The sequence below is a fragment of the Narcine bancroftii genome, chromosome 4 (assembly GCF_036971445.1).
Source record: "Narcine bancroftii isolate sNarBan1 chromosome 4, sNarBan1.hap1, whole genome shotgun sequence".
Taxonomy (NCBI): Eukaryota; Metazoa; Chordata; class Chondrichthyes; order Torpediniformes; family Narcinidae; genus Narcine; species Narcine bancroftii.
The window spans coordinates 39,151,948-39,166,913 of NC_091472.1; the positions used below are offsets into that span (position 1 = coordinate 39,151,948).

Genomic DNA, 14,966 nt, shown 5'->3' on the forward strand with positions numbered 1-14,966 from the left:
GTTCACAACTCTCTGTAGCCTTTTCTTGTCCTGTGCATTGACACTTCCATACCAAACAGTGATGTAACCAGTCAGAATCCGCTCCACGGTACACCTGTAGAGATTTAAATATAATGGTGACATTCCAAATCTTTCCTAATTCCTAATAAATTATAGCTGCTGGGAGCCTCCTTCATGATTGTTTCGAAATGATGGCCCCAGGATCTTCAGAGATGTTAATACCCAGGAATTTGAAGTTCTTTATTCTCTCAACTGCTGACCCCTCGATGAGAACTAGTTTTTTCCTGATATCCCCTACCTACTCTACAATCAATTCCTTAGTTTTCCTAATGTTGAGTGCAAGGTTGTGTTGTGACACCACTCAACTAGCTGATCTCACTCTTGTTCACTTCCTCACTGCTGTCTGTAATTCTGCCAACAACTGTGGTCATCAGAATTTGAATTGTGCCAGCCACACATTCCTGGGTGTTGAGGAGTGGCTAAGCACATCCTTAATGTACACGAGTGTTGATTGTTAGTGAGATGTTGTTAGCGATCCGCTCTGGGGTCTTCCGATGAGGAAGGATCCAAATGCATGGGAGGTGCAGAGGCCCGGGTTTTGAAGTTTCTGACCAGTTCTGAAGGTATGTAATTGATGAAAATCAACCTGATAAACGTATTGCTGGTGTCCAGGTGATCCAGTGCTGAGTAAAGAGCCAGTCAGATGGCATCTACTTTGGAAGTAGAGTGGGTCTAGGTCTTCTTAGGTACTATTTAATTCAAAGTATTTCATTACTGGGTGACAGACCTTGAAGCAGCTCAGTGTGTTCTACTTGGGCACCAGTATGATTGATGCCCTTTTGAAGCAGGTGGGAACCTCCAACTGCAGCAATGAGAATGAAAATGTCCATGAACACTCCAGCAAGTTGGTTGGCACAGATTTTCAATGCTCTGTCAGGTACACCATCAGGACCCAATGCCTTGTGAGGGTTCATCCTCTTGAAAGATGTTCTGGCATTGGCTTCTAAGACAAATACCACCCAGCCTGTGCAGGGATTCTCATTCATTTGATTATTATCCCATTTATGTCACCTTGCAAATATGACATGTTGTTATCTTCCTCATTATTGCATACACATCACATCAAATACCAATTAAATTTACCTCACACAAAGTTAAAACACATTTTGTTGTTTCACAGAACTACATCTTATGAAAGCTGTAAATTTGAATGCACAACATTATGTCTATCAGTATGCCAGTAAATACATTTCCGGTCATAAATGATACAAACCTTTATTCAGCACAAAAACAGCTTGGAATATCTTCTTCTTTGGCTTGGCTTCGCGGACGAAGATTTATGGAGGGGGTAAAAAGTCCACGTCAGCTGCAGGCTCGTTTGTGGCTGACCAGTCCGATGCGGGACAGGCAGACACGATTGCAGCGGTTGCAAGGGAAAATTGGTTGGTTGGGGTTGGGTGTTGGGTTTTTCCTCCTTTGCCTTTTGTCAGTGAGGTGGGTTCTGCGGTCTTCTTCAAAGGAGGCTGCTGCCCGCCAAACTGTGAGGCGCCAAGATGCACGGTTTGAGGCGTTATCAGCCCACTGGCGGTGGTCAATGTGGCAGGCACCAAGAGATTTCTTTAGGCAGTCCTTGTACCTTTTCTTTGGTGCACCTCTGTCACGGTGGCCAGTGGAGAGCTCGCCATATAATACGATCTTGGGAAGGCGATGGTCCTCCATTCTGGAGACGTGACCCATCCAGCGCAGCTGGATCTTCAGCAGCGTGGACTCGATGCTGTCGACCTCTGCCATCTCGAGTACCTCGACGTTAGGGGTGTGAGCGCTCCAATGGATGTTGAGGATGGAGCGGAGACAACGCTGGTGGAAGCGTTCTAGGAGCCGTAGGTGGTGCCGGTAGAGGACCCATGATTCGGAGCCGAACAGGAGTGTGGGTATGACAACGGCTCTGTATACGCTTATCTTTGTGAGGTTTTTCAGTTGGTTGTTTTTCCAGACTCTTTTGTGTAGTCTTCCAAAGGCGCTATTTGCCTTGGCGAGTCTGTTGTCTATCTCATTGTCGATCCTTGCATCTGATGAAATGGTGCAGCCGAGATAGGTAAACTGGTTGACCGTTTTGAGTTTTGTGTGCCCGATGGAGATGTGGGGGGGCTGGTAGTCATGGTGGGGAGCTGGCTGATGGAGGACCTCAGTTTTCTTCAGGCTGACTTCCAGGCCAAACATTTTGGCAGTTTCCGCAAAGCAGGACGTCAAGCGCTGAAGAGCTGGCTCTGAATGGGCAACTAAAGCGGCATCATCTGCAAAGAGTAGTTCACGGACAAGTTTCTCTTGTGTCTTGGTGTGAGCTTGCAGGCGCCTCAGATTGAAGAGACTGCCATCCGTGCGGTACCGGATGTAAACAGCGTCTTCATTGTTGGGGTCTTTCATGGCTTGGTTCAGCATCATGCTGAAGAAGATTGAAAAGAGGGTTGGTGCGAGAACACAGCCTTGCTTCACGCCATTGTTAATGGAGAAGGGTTCAGAGAGCTCATTGCTGTATCTGACCCGACCTTGTTGGTTTTCGTGCAGTTGGATAATCATGTTGAGGAACTTTGGGGGACATCCGATGCGCTCTAGTATTTGCCAAAGCCCTTTCCTGCTCACGGTGTCGAAGGCTTTGGTGAGGTCAACAAAGGGAATATCTAATGTATCATTAAAGAAGTTAATGTTCTTTAACTTAGTTAACTTCTGCCATGCACACTTTGTTTGGGACATTCCTCACTTCGAATTATCCCACAGGACATATCGGAGGTCCTTGATTTGCACTAATTGACAACTCTCAAGTCGAGGACAGCTCCTTCAACTGGAAGACAATGGTGTTTTGGGAGGACCACAGGGACTCTCTGATCAAGTTTTCCTCAGAATCGTTAAGCATGTGCACCCCTTGGTACAGTGTGGGGATCACAGAAACTTGTACTATCAAGCTTTTCAACATGAAGTGCATCATTTAACAAAACAGCTCTCGCCAATGCATTCTTCCAACCGGGTAGGGAGGTAAACAGAAGCAATTTTGAATTTAGCACAACTTACTGTGGTACACGTTCTAAGCACATTAAAAAAGATAGAACCAAGAAAGCCCCTCTCACAACCAGTAAGTCGACTTGACCATCAGATTCTCAACATTCTCAAAGTTGATTCATGTTCATGGCCATCATCAGGAAGGCAGATCATCTACCATTTTTTCTTAAATGGCTCTGTCTGGTCAGGGAAAAAAGCAAAACCACCTCCCTTGAAACACCAGACATACTTGGAGCCAATCTTTGCCCAATGTGTTTGGTATCACAGGAGTTTCTTCTGATTATTTACATAGAGTTCACAATGTCGGTGGGTGAGCAAACAGTAAGCATGTTATGGCACACTTGGTGGTGTGGAAATTTCCTGAGGCAGCCACATATGGTCTGCTGGAGAAGTCTTCCCTCTCTTTTCTCTTTCCCCAAAGTACAATTTTTTCAGGTTTCAACTAAAGATACAGTAAAATCTCCTTTCAGGGATCATGGATGTCAGAAATGCAAATTTTCCGGGTTGACTGAGACTTACTTTTTCAATGCCGAATACACCTGTATTAAGAATACACCATTTAAAAGAGAGTGCAAAAGGTAGAGTAATTTGAAAATGATCGGTACTGTAGTCTTTAATCAAGTAATTCCTGTAACTTACAAAATTTAAATTCAAACCAGTTGCTGGCACTGTGTGTTGGGCTAGCCGTTACAATAACCGTGCTGCTGTCATAATCAACATCTTTCCCCAAGTTTACAGATAAAGCCTTACTAATATACCTAATACTAAGAAAAATAAAGACTCTTACCAGACAGGGTTAGGGAGACATTTTGGGAGACTCTCCCCAACGGTAAGCGGCTCTTCATCTTGGTGTCCCGGTCAGGCCCTCACTGCAACCTGATTCTCCACCACCCAAGTGTCCCAGTTACTAACTCATCTCCATGCCAGTGTCCCCGTCAGACTCTCTGGGCATCTTTCCTGTGCTGATGACCTGATTCACCTCCACAAAGCTATACCGGTCAGGCCCTCGGCGCACCTTCCCCACACTGACAGCCTGAGTCATCTCCATGCAAGCAGCGACAGCAAAAGGAATGCATTGGGGCATTGCTAGTTCAGCAGGGCAAACCTGCACGTGTCCAACGAAGTCTCAGTGCTCCCGTATGGAGTTTATCCACTCAGTCTTTTTATTTGAATTTATTTATTCCCTCAAATTTTTTGTGCTAGTTGTTTCCATTTGATTGAGTGTCTGATAATAGGCATTTTACTGTACTTCATTATTTTTAAAAACATTTTATTTTTCCTTTCCATCCTTTTTACATCTTTTAACCTAGTATTTATTTCACTTTTCTTTTTGTATTCTTTGATATTAATGCATCTATTCAAACTGATGCTTGCCTGATTCATTCAAGTCTCAGAACATCTATTTGCTGCCAAAATTAATTATGCCCCAAAATGTACATCATGAGAGAGCTGCTGATCTTAAAGTAGATTCATCTAAATTCATCAACATTCATTTTAATTTACGGCATGAATAAAGTATTCAATTTCCACAATTACATACAAGTTTGGAGGAACATTCTTAAATACAAATTGGGGAAGAATGAAAAGATTACTTTTTAATATTATCAAATTAAATGCGACTTGAGAAAGGTACATGAAATTTATTATGTATTCCCATATGTATTCACTCCCTACATCAATCAGATTCTCAGTTGGGTTGTGTGCGCAAATTTACAGGAAGGGAAACATTTCACTCTACTTATACTAATAAGATTTGAAATGTTTAAAAGAATGGTCCTCTACCATTCTTAATTTAACACAAAGTGGAAAGTATTTCCTAATTGTAAAACCACATTAAGCACTTCTCCTATTATAAGGGTAAAAAGGAATAATGGACACACACAACATTTATTCCAACATAATAAATGGCAAATAAACTTAAAAAGTATAAGCAGGAATAGACCATTTGGCCCATCGAGTCTGCTCTGTGACTTTAAGCTTCTGGCTGATCTGGCAATGTACTCAATTCCTCTATAATTCAAAATTCCATCTAACTGCATATTCAATATATTTAATTGAAGCCCATACTGCTTCAATGGATGGAAAATTCCAAAATTTTACTACTCTCTGAGAGAAGTAGTTCCTCCCCACATTATTCCCCCAAATGTGGAGGCTATGTCCCATAGGTCTAGCCCAAAAGTCGCCTCACATTGGAAATAACATCCCTGCTTCTATCTTATCCATTTCTTTCACAATTTGGGGTTTCTGCAAGATCCTCCCCTCATCCTTCTAAACTCCAATGATGCAGATATCTGCTGTGAAACTAACACAGTAATTTTTTTTTCTGGTCTTCCTCAAAGTAAATTTAATTCCTAAAGTAACATTCTCAAAGTTGATTCATGTTCATGGCCATCATCAGGAAGGCAGATCATCTACCATTTTCCTCACCACCTGCCAGTACTCTTATTTTTATAACCTGCAACAAACTCATGTGCATGGAAAATTTTGGAGAGCCTGAAGACCACTGCTCTTGGAAAGATCCTCACACCTTCTTCACAATTAGCTAAACTGCAGTTAAAATGTTGCCAAATTTTTCATGAACCTGTCTAATGGCATTGATATTTCAGAAAAACAAAGTGAAACATTCTTTGAAATACCATCAGGGTTCACTAGACAGTCAAAGCTCAAATTCAACTTCAGTATATTTTTGCTCACCATAAAATATATGATGTTATATTAGTAAGTTTACAGATGACACTAAAGTGTCTGGTATTGCAGAAAGTGAAGACAGTTGCCAAAGGTCGCAGCAAAATCCTGTTTGATTGGGCAGGTGGGCAGACTGGCTTATGAAATTCAATGCAGAGAAGTGTGAGGTGCTGAATTCTAGGAGGTCTCATATGTGGAGGTCAGTGAATGGTTATCTTTGAAAAGTTGAAGAGCAGAGGGATCTGGAAGTACAGGTACATGATACCTTGAAAGTGGTATCGCAGGAAGAAAGGGCGATAAAAAACTTTCAGCACATTGGCATTCATCAGTCAGAATATTAAGCACAAAATTTGGAAGGTCATGTTGCAGTTATACAATAAGTTGGTGAGACCCCAATTTGAGTATTGTGTTTAGTTTTCGTCCCCAAGCTGCAGGAAAGATGTTATCAAGCTGGGGAAGGTGCCAGAAAATTTATGAGGATGTTGAGCAGGCCAAGGCTTTATTCCTTGGAGTACAGAAAGTGTTCACAGAGCATACAAACTCATGAGAGGAATAACCAGGCAAACACGGAGTCTTTTACCGACAATCAGTCACCAGAGGAGATAAATCTTTTCCCCATCATCTTAAACCTAACAGAAACTTTTAAAATTTTTTTTTAAAAACCACATTCATATATAGTCAATAAAACCACAACGTACAAATGTGGAAGAAAGAAAAAACAGTACTTAAATCCCTCCCATCCTCCTTCCCTACCTCCCACCCACCAACCCTAACCTAAGTATAAAAGAAAGGAAAAAGAAACTAAGAATGCGAAAAAATATAATACTCAATGCAATGATGGAGTTAAGGGCTACCAATGGGACAGGCTTTCAAGAGTCTCCCACACTTTCAAATCAACATCGTGTAAATATGGGCGACATATTTTCAAGAAAAAATGATATTAGGTAAATTAAGTTATTTTCTAGAGTAGAATACAAGAACACAATTCAGCATGCCACCTCTCCATCCCTAAATCTGTATCTGATTTACAATTAATGGCTATGCACTTCCTAGAAACAGCTAAAGCCAATCATAAAAATTCAATTTGATACATAGTTAATAGTAATTTAGAACTAACCACTTTAATATTACCCAACAAGCATAGCATTGGATCCTGTGGGAGTTTAATCTTTAATATTTTCTCCAACTTTTTTTAACCTTCTAACAAAAAAAGGTTTTAATTTAGAATACTCCCACGAAGAAAGAAAGAATTAATCAACTTCGTGATCACATCTAAAACATAAATCTGTAAATGCTGGATTTAATTTTTTTTAATCTTTGAGGAATTAAATAGAATTGATGTAGAAAATTATATATTGAACCAATCTATATCTAACATTAATAATTTGTCATACTTTCCTTACAGTTTCATCCAATCATTTTCATCTATTGATCTAATTTAAAAATCAACCTCCTATCTCAATCTGGATTCTTAACTTGGAAACAATTTTTTGAAGTAATTTATACATCTCTGAAATAAAACTTATCTGTATCATCCTTACATATCAATAATTCTAATTAATTCTACCTAGGTAATGTCAAGTTATAGCATAACTTGTCAACCAAGAAAGCCCTAAACTGATAAGTAACAAAGAAATTGTACTATTATGGACATTAAATCTTTCTTTAATTCTTTGAAAAGTAACAAATTTACCAGCTTCAAAACAATCCTCTACTTTCTTGACTCCAAATCCTCAAAAATTGATTATTTAAAGAGAAAGGAAGGTCTATTTTGATACAAAGGCATTTTTTGAGAGATCATATTTTATTTTATTCCATAATTCAATCAAATGTCACCGAATAGGTGTATCTCTAATTCCTGTTAACAATTTGAATTCCATTTATAAATAAAATTCTGCATAGAATATTCTACTATTTTACTAGATTCTATTTTAACCCAGGCAACTATTTACCTAAATCAAACATCCCATTAATAAATTTCAATTGAGATATTCTATAATAATTTAAATATGTGGAATGATATGCTTATAACTTTAGTAGGTAAAGTGAATTGTATTAAAATGAATATTTTTCCAAGGGTTCAACATCTGTTTCAGTCAATTCCTTGTAGGATACCTCAAACATTCTTTAAGGTTTTACATTTGAGTATTAGGATATTTTTGTATTAATGCAAGATGGCGAGAGTTTGTTTGGGAAAAATTGACTTGGAAATTTGAACTAGGAAGTTTGCAACTTCCCCATTTTATAAATTATTATCGATGGATAACTTTAAAAAAAAAATAGGATGGTGAGTGTATGGAACAAGCTGCAAGAGGTGATGAATGAGGCAGGTGCTATTTGCAATGTTTAAGAAAAAAAATAGACGGATACAGATAAATGGGTTTGAATGGATATAGGCCAAACACAGGCTGGTAGGACGAGTGTGGATGGAACATTTTGGTCCGTGAGGATACGATGGGCCGAAGATCTGTTTCCATGCTCTATGACTCTACAGAAACATTTATTTACTTTAAATAGCATTGCTGATGGAAATGCCAAATAAAATTAACCACAAATAGATAAACTTTAATCCTTATTTAGAAACCATCAGCAAAAAAAAAAAAGTACTGCTATTTTCCCTTATTTTCCTGCTAAAATGTAATACCACACTTAGAATACTTACATTTATTTAGGATACGAACTGCAATTGTGGTCATAGAATGCCCCCCAGAGTACAACAAGAGGAATTACAGTTAAATATTTCATGAGATTTTACAACACACACCAAACTCAGTTTCACAAAGTTAAAATTCCATATTTGATGTCAAACAAAAGGTTCTACCAACCCAATAACCCTAATGTGAAAACACTAGAAATTAGTGCAAGCATGGACCATTCAGCAAAATCAAGACAGAACTTTCACACCAACTCTGCATTATAACCATCATGCTTCAATCCATTAATACTCTTGCTATGTTCAACTCTGAGACACACAACACAGAAAAGACTGTTCAGCTGAACTGGTACAGGCTGACTAAGTTGGCATTCTGGGATAATCCCATTTGCCTGCATTTGGTCTTCCTATTCATTAAATGTCTTCTGAACACCATAATGTCTTCCCTTCTATAGCTCCTCAGGTCTCTCTTAAATCTCTCTTTCACGTAGCCAGGTCATTCATCAGCTCCAACCTCCCATCCACTGAATCCCTCTATGTAAGACAGTGCCTCAAGAAGGCAGCCAGCATCATGAAGGACCCCCCATTACTCTGGTAACAATGCATTTTCACTACTACCAGGCAGAAGGTAAGGAAGCCTCAAGACAAGCACCTTCAGGTTCAAGACAGTTTCTTTTCAACAGCAATAAGGATTATGAACCTCCCCTTGTAACACTAATCAGGGACTGCTCTGACACCACATTACTGTAGTGTTGCAAACTTATTTATTTTGCACTAGGATAATTGTGCAGATTATCCATCTTTTGTATTGAAAGTCTCAAATTCAAGTAATTAGACAATTAGTGTCATTTTTTTCACAAGTACCTGTTTGGCTGCAGCATACAAGATCTTTGGTGCATATGTATATTGTATCTTTGGCTTGGCTTCGCGGACGAAGATTTATGGAGGGGGTAAATGTCCACGTCAGCTGAAGGCTCGTTTGTGGCTGACAAGTCCGATGCGGGACAGGCAGACACGGTTGCAGCGGTTGCAGGGGAAAATTGGTTGGTTGGGGTTGGGTGTTGGGTTTTTCCTCCTTTGCCTTTTGTCAGTGAGGTGGGCTCTGCGGTCTTCTTCAAAGGAGGTTGCTGCCCACCAAACTGTGAGGCGCCAAGATGCACGGTTTGAGGCGATATCAGCCCACTGGCAGTGGTCAATGTGGCAGGCACCATGAGATTTCTTTAGGCAGTCCTTGTACCTTTTCTTTGGTGCACCTCTGTCACGGTGGCCAGAGGAGAGCTTGCCATATAACACGATCTTGGGAAGGCGATGGTCCTCCATTCTGGAGACGTGACCCACCCAGCGCAACTGGATCTTCAGCAGCGTGGACTCGATGCTGTCGACCTCTGCCATCTCGAGTACTTCGACGTTAGGGATAAAAGAGCTCCAATGAATGTTGAGGAAGGAGCAGAGACAACGCTGGTGGAAGCGTTCTAGGAGCCGTAGGTGATGCCGGTAGAGGACCCATGATTCAGAGCCGAACAGGAGTGTGGGTATGACAACGGCTCTGTATACGCTAATCTTTGTGAGGTTTTTCAGTTGGTTGTTTTTCCAGACTCTTTTGTGTAGTCTTCCAAAGGCGCTATTTGCCTTGGCGAGTCTGTTGTCTATCTCATTGTCGATCCTTGCATCTGATGAAATGGTGCAGCCGAGATAGGTAAACTGGTTGACCGTTTTGAGTTTTGTGTGCCCGATGGAGATATTGGGGGGCTGGTAGTCATGGTGGGGAGCTGGCTGATGGAGGACCTCAGTTTTCTTCAGGCTGACTTCCAGGCCAAACATTTTGGCAGTTTCCGCAAAAAGGACGTCAAGCGCTGAAGAGCTGGCTCTGAATGGGCAACTAAAGCGGCATCGTCTGCAAAGAGTAGTTCACGGACAAGTTTCTCTTGTGTCTTGGTGTGAGCTTGCAGGCGCCTCAGATTGAAGAGACTGCCATCCGTGCGGTACCGGATGTAAACAGCGTCTTCATTGTTGGGGTCTTTCATGGCTTGGTTCAGCATCATGCTACTTTATGCACGGCCCATGCTGCAGAGAATGAAGACCCAGTCAATGCGATCTCTCCTTTGGACTAACAGCACTTACTACAGGATCACATCAGCAGACACATTTTTCCATCTCCTCCCCTCTTGGCCTTCACCAGGGATCGCTCCCTCCGCGATTCCCTCATACATTCATCCCTCCCTACCCATCACATCCCTCTGCACCTTCCCCAGTGCCCGCAGGAGGTGCAACACCTGCACCCACTCATCCTCCCTCACTATGGTCTGGGCCTACAAACAGATCTTTCATGTGATAGAAATACCATCACGGTACACTAGACAGTCAAAGCTCAAATTCAACTTCCAGAGGACAAATTCACTGCACCCCAGTGCACCCTTTGTGGCATTCTCTACATCAGAGAGTTCAGATGCAGACGGGGAGATTGCTTTGATCAGCACTTCCGTTCCATTTGCAACCACAGTGACCTCCCAGTGGCCAACCGTTTCAATTCCGGATCACACTCACCAACTTAAGAACTATCCTGCCTTTACCACCCTCAGATTGGAGAAACAACACTCATTTTCCAACTGGGCACATAGCATGAACAATGACTTAACTGCTTTCCATTAAACCTGCTTGCCTTTTCTTTCCCCTCCCCCTTTTCCTGTCTTTCCAGTTCTTTTACCCACCCAGCCATCCTCCTCCCCCCTTTCTCCACCTATAATCTCCTGCCTTGCCACCATCACCCCCTTCCCTCTACTCTTTTGTTCGGACACTTGCCAGCATTTTCTCATACTTTGATGAAGGGCTCAAGCCCCAAACATCGGTTATGTTATCTTTCGCTTTGCTACATTCAGGAAACTGTATGACCTGCTGAGCATGTCCAGCATTTTGTGTTTTTACTTTATACATTGTCCCCTAATTTCAGATTTATTGTCAGACTACATACACAACACCACATAAAACCCTGATTGTTTTTTCTGCAAGTGAGGCAGAAGGTCACACAGTATCCATGGAAAAAAAATAGGCAGTCGATGTCTCAGACCTGATCTCTTCTTGAATAAGGTGGGGGGGGGGGGGGGGGGGGTGACAGGTGGCAAGCTTTAATCTGGCACAGGCCTAATCACGATCATTTCAGATAATCACTGTTGTGCTGTAGTTCAGGCATAATTCTGAGGAGGAGATGATTTTAAAGTTCACTCAGTTATGTTTTGAAACTCAAATTCTTTAAATTGTTGCTCAACAGCAATTATGGAGTAGGTGTAAAGCATCAAACTTCTGAACTCGAAAGTAGTTTTCAGAGAATTGATTCTTCATATGAATGATTTCCCCCTCTTGCAGGAAGGTTTTTGTACTTGTGATTTCTGCACAATGATTTCACAAACCCAGGCAAGGGTTAGATGAAGTGCCCATGTAAAAATGGACACAGTAGAACTGCCCTCTTTTGCAAACAGACCGTGAAGTGGGCTCTTCATTGCTACCAAGATAAAGAGAATTCAATATAGAACAGTATTGCTCTCTCTAGAGGCTATTGTGTTACAATTCTGCACGACTTACAGAGGATGCGCCTTCTTCGATTTTGCATTACCTACAGGAAGATAAGGCTTTTTCTGCCTTCAGTTTGAAATTAGTTCCTTAATATTCAAAAATGCTTTCTGTTTTGAAGTGTTTTACCACATTATATCATTCCTGTGTTTTGAAGTTTATCTCTTCCAAACATTTTACAAGCCAATGGCTCTGCTGACCACAAGCAAATGCCTGTTTTTGTTTAAACAGGTGTTATTTGAATCTCCATTCTAACACTGGGTAAACAAGGAAAGAGTCTTTTATTTAATTAATTTCCTCCTTGAGCAACTCCATAGTCCCAGATATTCCAATGAACAAACACTTCTAGTTTTACTCAGGTTGCTTACCAGACTTTGACAGACTGTGTGTCCCTGTGACCATACCCATAAAAATAACTTTACTAAAAATATATATTTTATAATGAAAGATTAATAATAACACAATTCCAACACATAGTCAAATTGAAAGTTAAACTCCACCATGATTTAGCACTCTCTGGCTGATGATGATTTCTGCCACACCTTGTTCTGTTTTGCCAATCAGCTTACTTGCCTTTCTCAACCTAAAATTTGAATCCTGGTTATTTAAAAGTGCTGTTGTGCTTATGCAGAATGCAAACTTGATTCACCAATCAGGTGGTAATCAGCGCAAACTAAGAATTGTGCAAGGCCAGAAATGGAATCTTATACTCCTTGACCGCCCATCATTTCCCAATCTCATTTCCAATTTTGTCACCTCTTCAAAGCCAATTACAGTAAAATCCCCATTATCCGGCACCTATGGGGATCATGGATATTGGAAACACAAATTTTCCAGTTGTCTGAGACTCACTCTTACAATGCCTAACTAATTCACTGAACTGCATTAAGAATACACTATTTAGCAGACAAAAGACAGTGCAAAATGTAAAGTAATATGAAAAAAAAAATCAGAATTGTGGTCTTTAATTATATAAAGTTCACTTTAATCAAATAATTCCTGTAACTTTCAAAATTTAAATTCTGGCGTCGTAATAGTGTTTCGCTAGCCGCTATGCTAACCGTGCCACCATCACAATTAACCCACTCAGCTAAGTTTACAGATAAAGTCTTATCAATATACCTAATAATGATAAACACTCTTAACAGGTAGGGTGCTCAGAGACACTTTGAGAGAATCACCCCAATGGCAAGCAGCATTGACTGGCTCTTCATTCTGGGTCTGCACAACCCGACTCACCTCTACACCAGTGTCCCAATCAGACCCTCAGAGCACCTTTTCTTTAAATTCGAATCCTGGTTCCTGGCTCTGTAGCAGCATTGCACTAGCTGCTACACTAACTATGCTGCCATCATAATTAACTCCACCCTGCCCCAAATTTACAGATAAAGCCTTAATAAAATACTCAAAGATAAAGACTTTTCCCAAACAGGGATAGGGAGACACTTTGGGAGAACAGCATCGGTTGGATCTTCATCCTGGGTGTCGCCATTTTATTCAAACACTGCTGCGGGCAAGGCACAACCGAGGCTCTCTGCTGACCGAAAGTATGATCCCAAGGGGTTGTGTGTTGCTTTGGAGAACACTTATAACCATATAATGATTACAGTATGGAAACATGTCATCTCGGCCCCTCTAATCCACACCGGTTTAAATGATCTCCTCTAGTCCCACCTACGTGCTTCGTGTCCATAATCCTCCAATTCCCTCACATCCATGCACTTATCCAACCTTCTCTTAAATGACAAAATTGACCCTAACTTTATTTATTTTTATTTATTTCAAAATTTATTTATTTCATCAACTTTTTTTGCCAGTTGTTTCTGATTAATTGAGTGCAGATAATGGGGATTTTACTGTATATGCTGGATTACAAATCAACTCCTTATATTTCTGTGCCAGACCACAACTCCAAGTTGCGTCACTGGCAATACCTTGCACTTCTAACCATCTTAGTAATGATCACGAAAAGGAATGTTGCCTGATTTTTTTTTCCCTTTATCGTGTTCAACTCAATTTTTTTTCAACAGCATCTTCATACAAATATCACCAAAAAACAGCAACATTAACACACTGAAGTATGTTTTTATTCCTTAGCTGATAAAAGTGTCAAGTTGTTTTGCCAGAACATTTCTAATAGCTAATTCTGCATAAAGATTGCTGGATGTAATGTGGACAAGACAATTTCAAAATTATTACTATACAAGAAGAGGCCCTGATGTCAGTCAAGATTATGAATATTCACTGTAGAGTAATCCAATTACTTCCATAATGCTGCACCATATTCTCTGCAAAGTGTCTATCAGATTTCTTTTTCCCCTTGGAACATTTATCTTCCACACCCCATATATAACAAGCATCATCACTCTTTAAAACTAGCAAATTTTGTTGGTTGTATTTGTGCATCTATACTTCAAGGTATAAAGGATCAAACTTCACAAGTTTTTTTGCAATTCATGTGCTATTGCAATCAACAAAAAGACCATTAACTGACTTTGCCAGCAATAATAAAAACACCTAAAATATTGAGCTGTCTTGGATGAAGCATGTTTTTAGAATGGTATAGTCAAGCCATAATTTCAACATCCTTGGCTCTGACAAGCATATGTATGCAACCCCCTCAGAATTTTGATTTTATTTAATAATATATACTTTAAGCGAATGCAACATTTCTTTCCTATAATATTTGCTCTCTGTGAGAATATTTAAAATCAAATTCGACATTCGAAACTTAATACCAATAGTGTTGGTGTATTCCACCAATCCCATATAGATGGTATCCCAACCAAAAAGAGGAAAGCCATGCGGTGAGCTTAGTCTTTGAAGTAGTTTTCCTCAAGTATTAGTGGACAATGTCATTACTTAGCTGGAAATCCAACCAATTTAGAATTGTAAATGGATGAGCATGAGAAAATGCTGTTACTTGTGAGGCTGATGTAAAACAATGGAAAAACTATCTATTTCACAAATGCACCTCACCGTGTGTCTCAAATTCCCCTAATCCTTTCAT

At 40.3% G+C, this 14,966-nt stretch overlaps 1 protein-coding gene across 4 annotated transcripts in view; it reads right to left on the reverse strand.

Annotated features, from left to right (window-relative positions):
- Positions 1-14,966, reverse strand: part of srbd1 (S1 RNA binding domain 1) — a 360,487-nt gene that overhangs the window by 279,874 nt on the left and 65,647 nt on the right. The window lies entirely within an intron of this gene.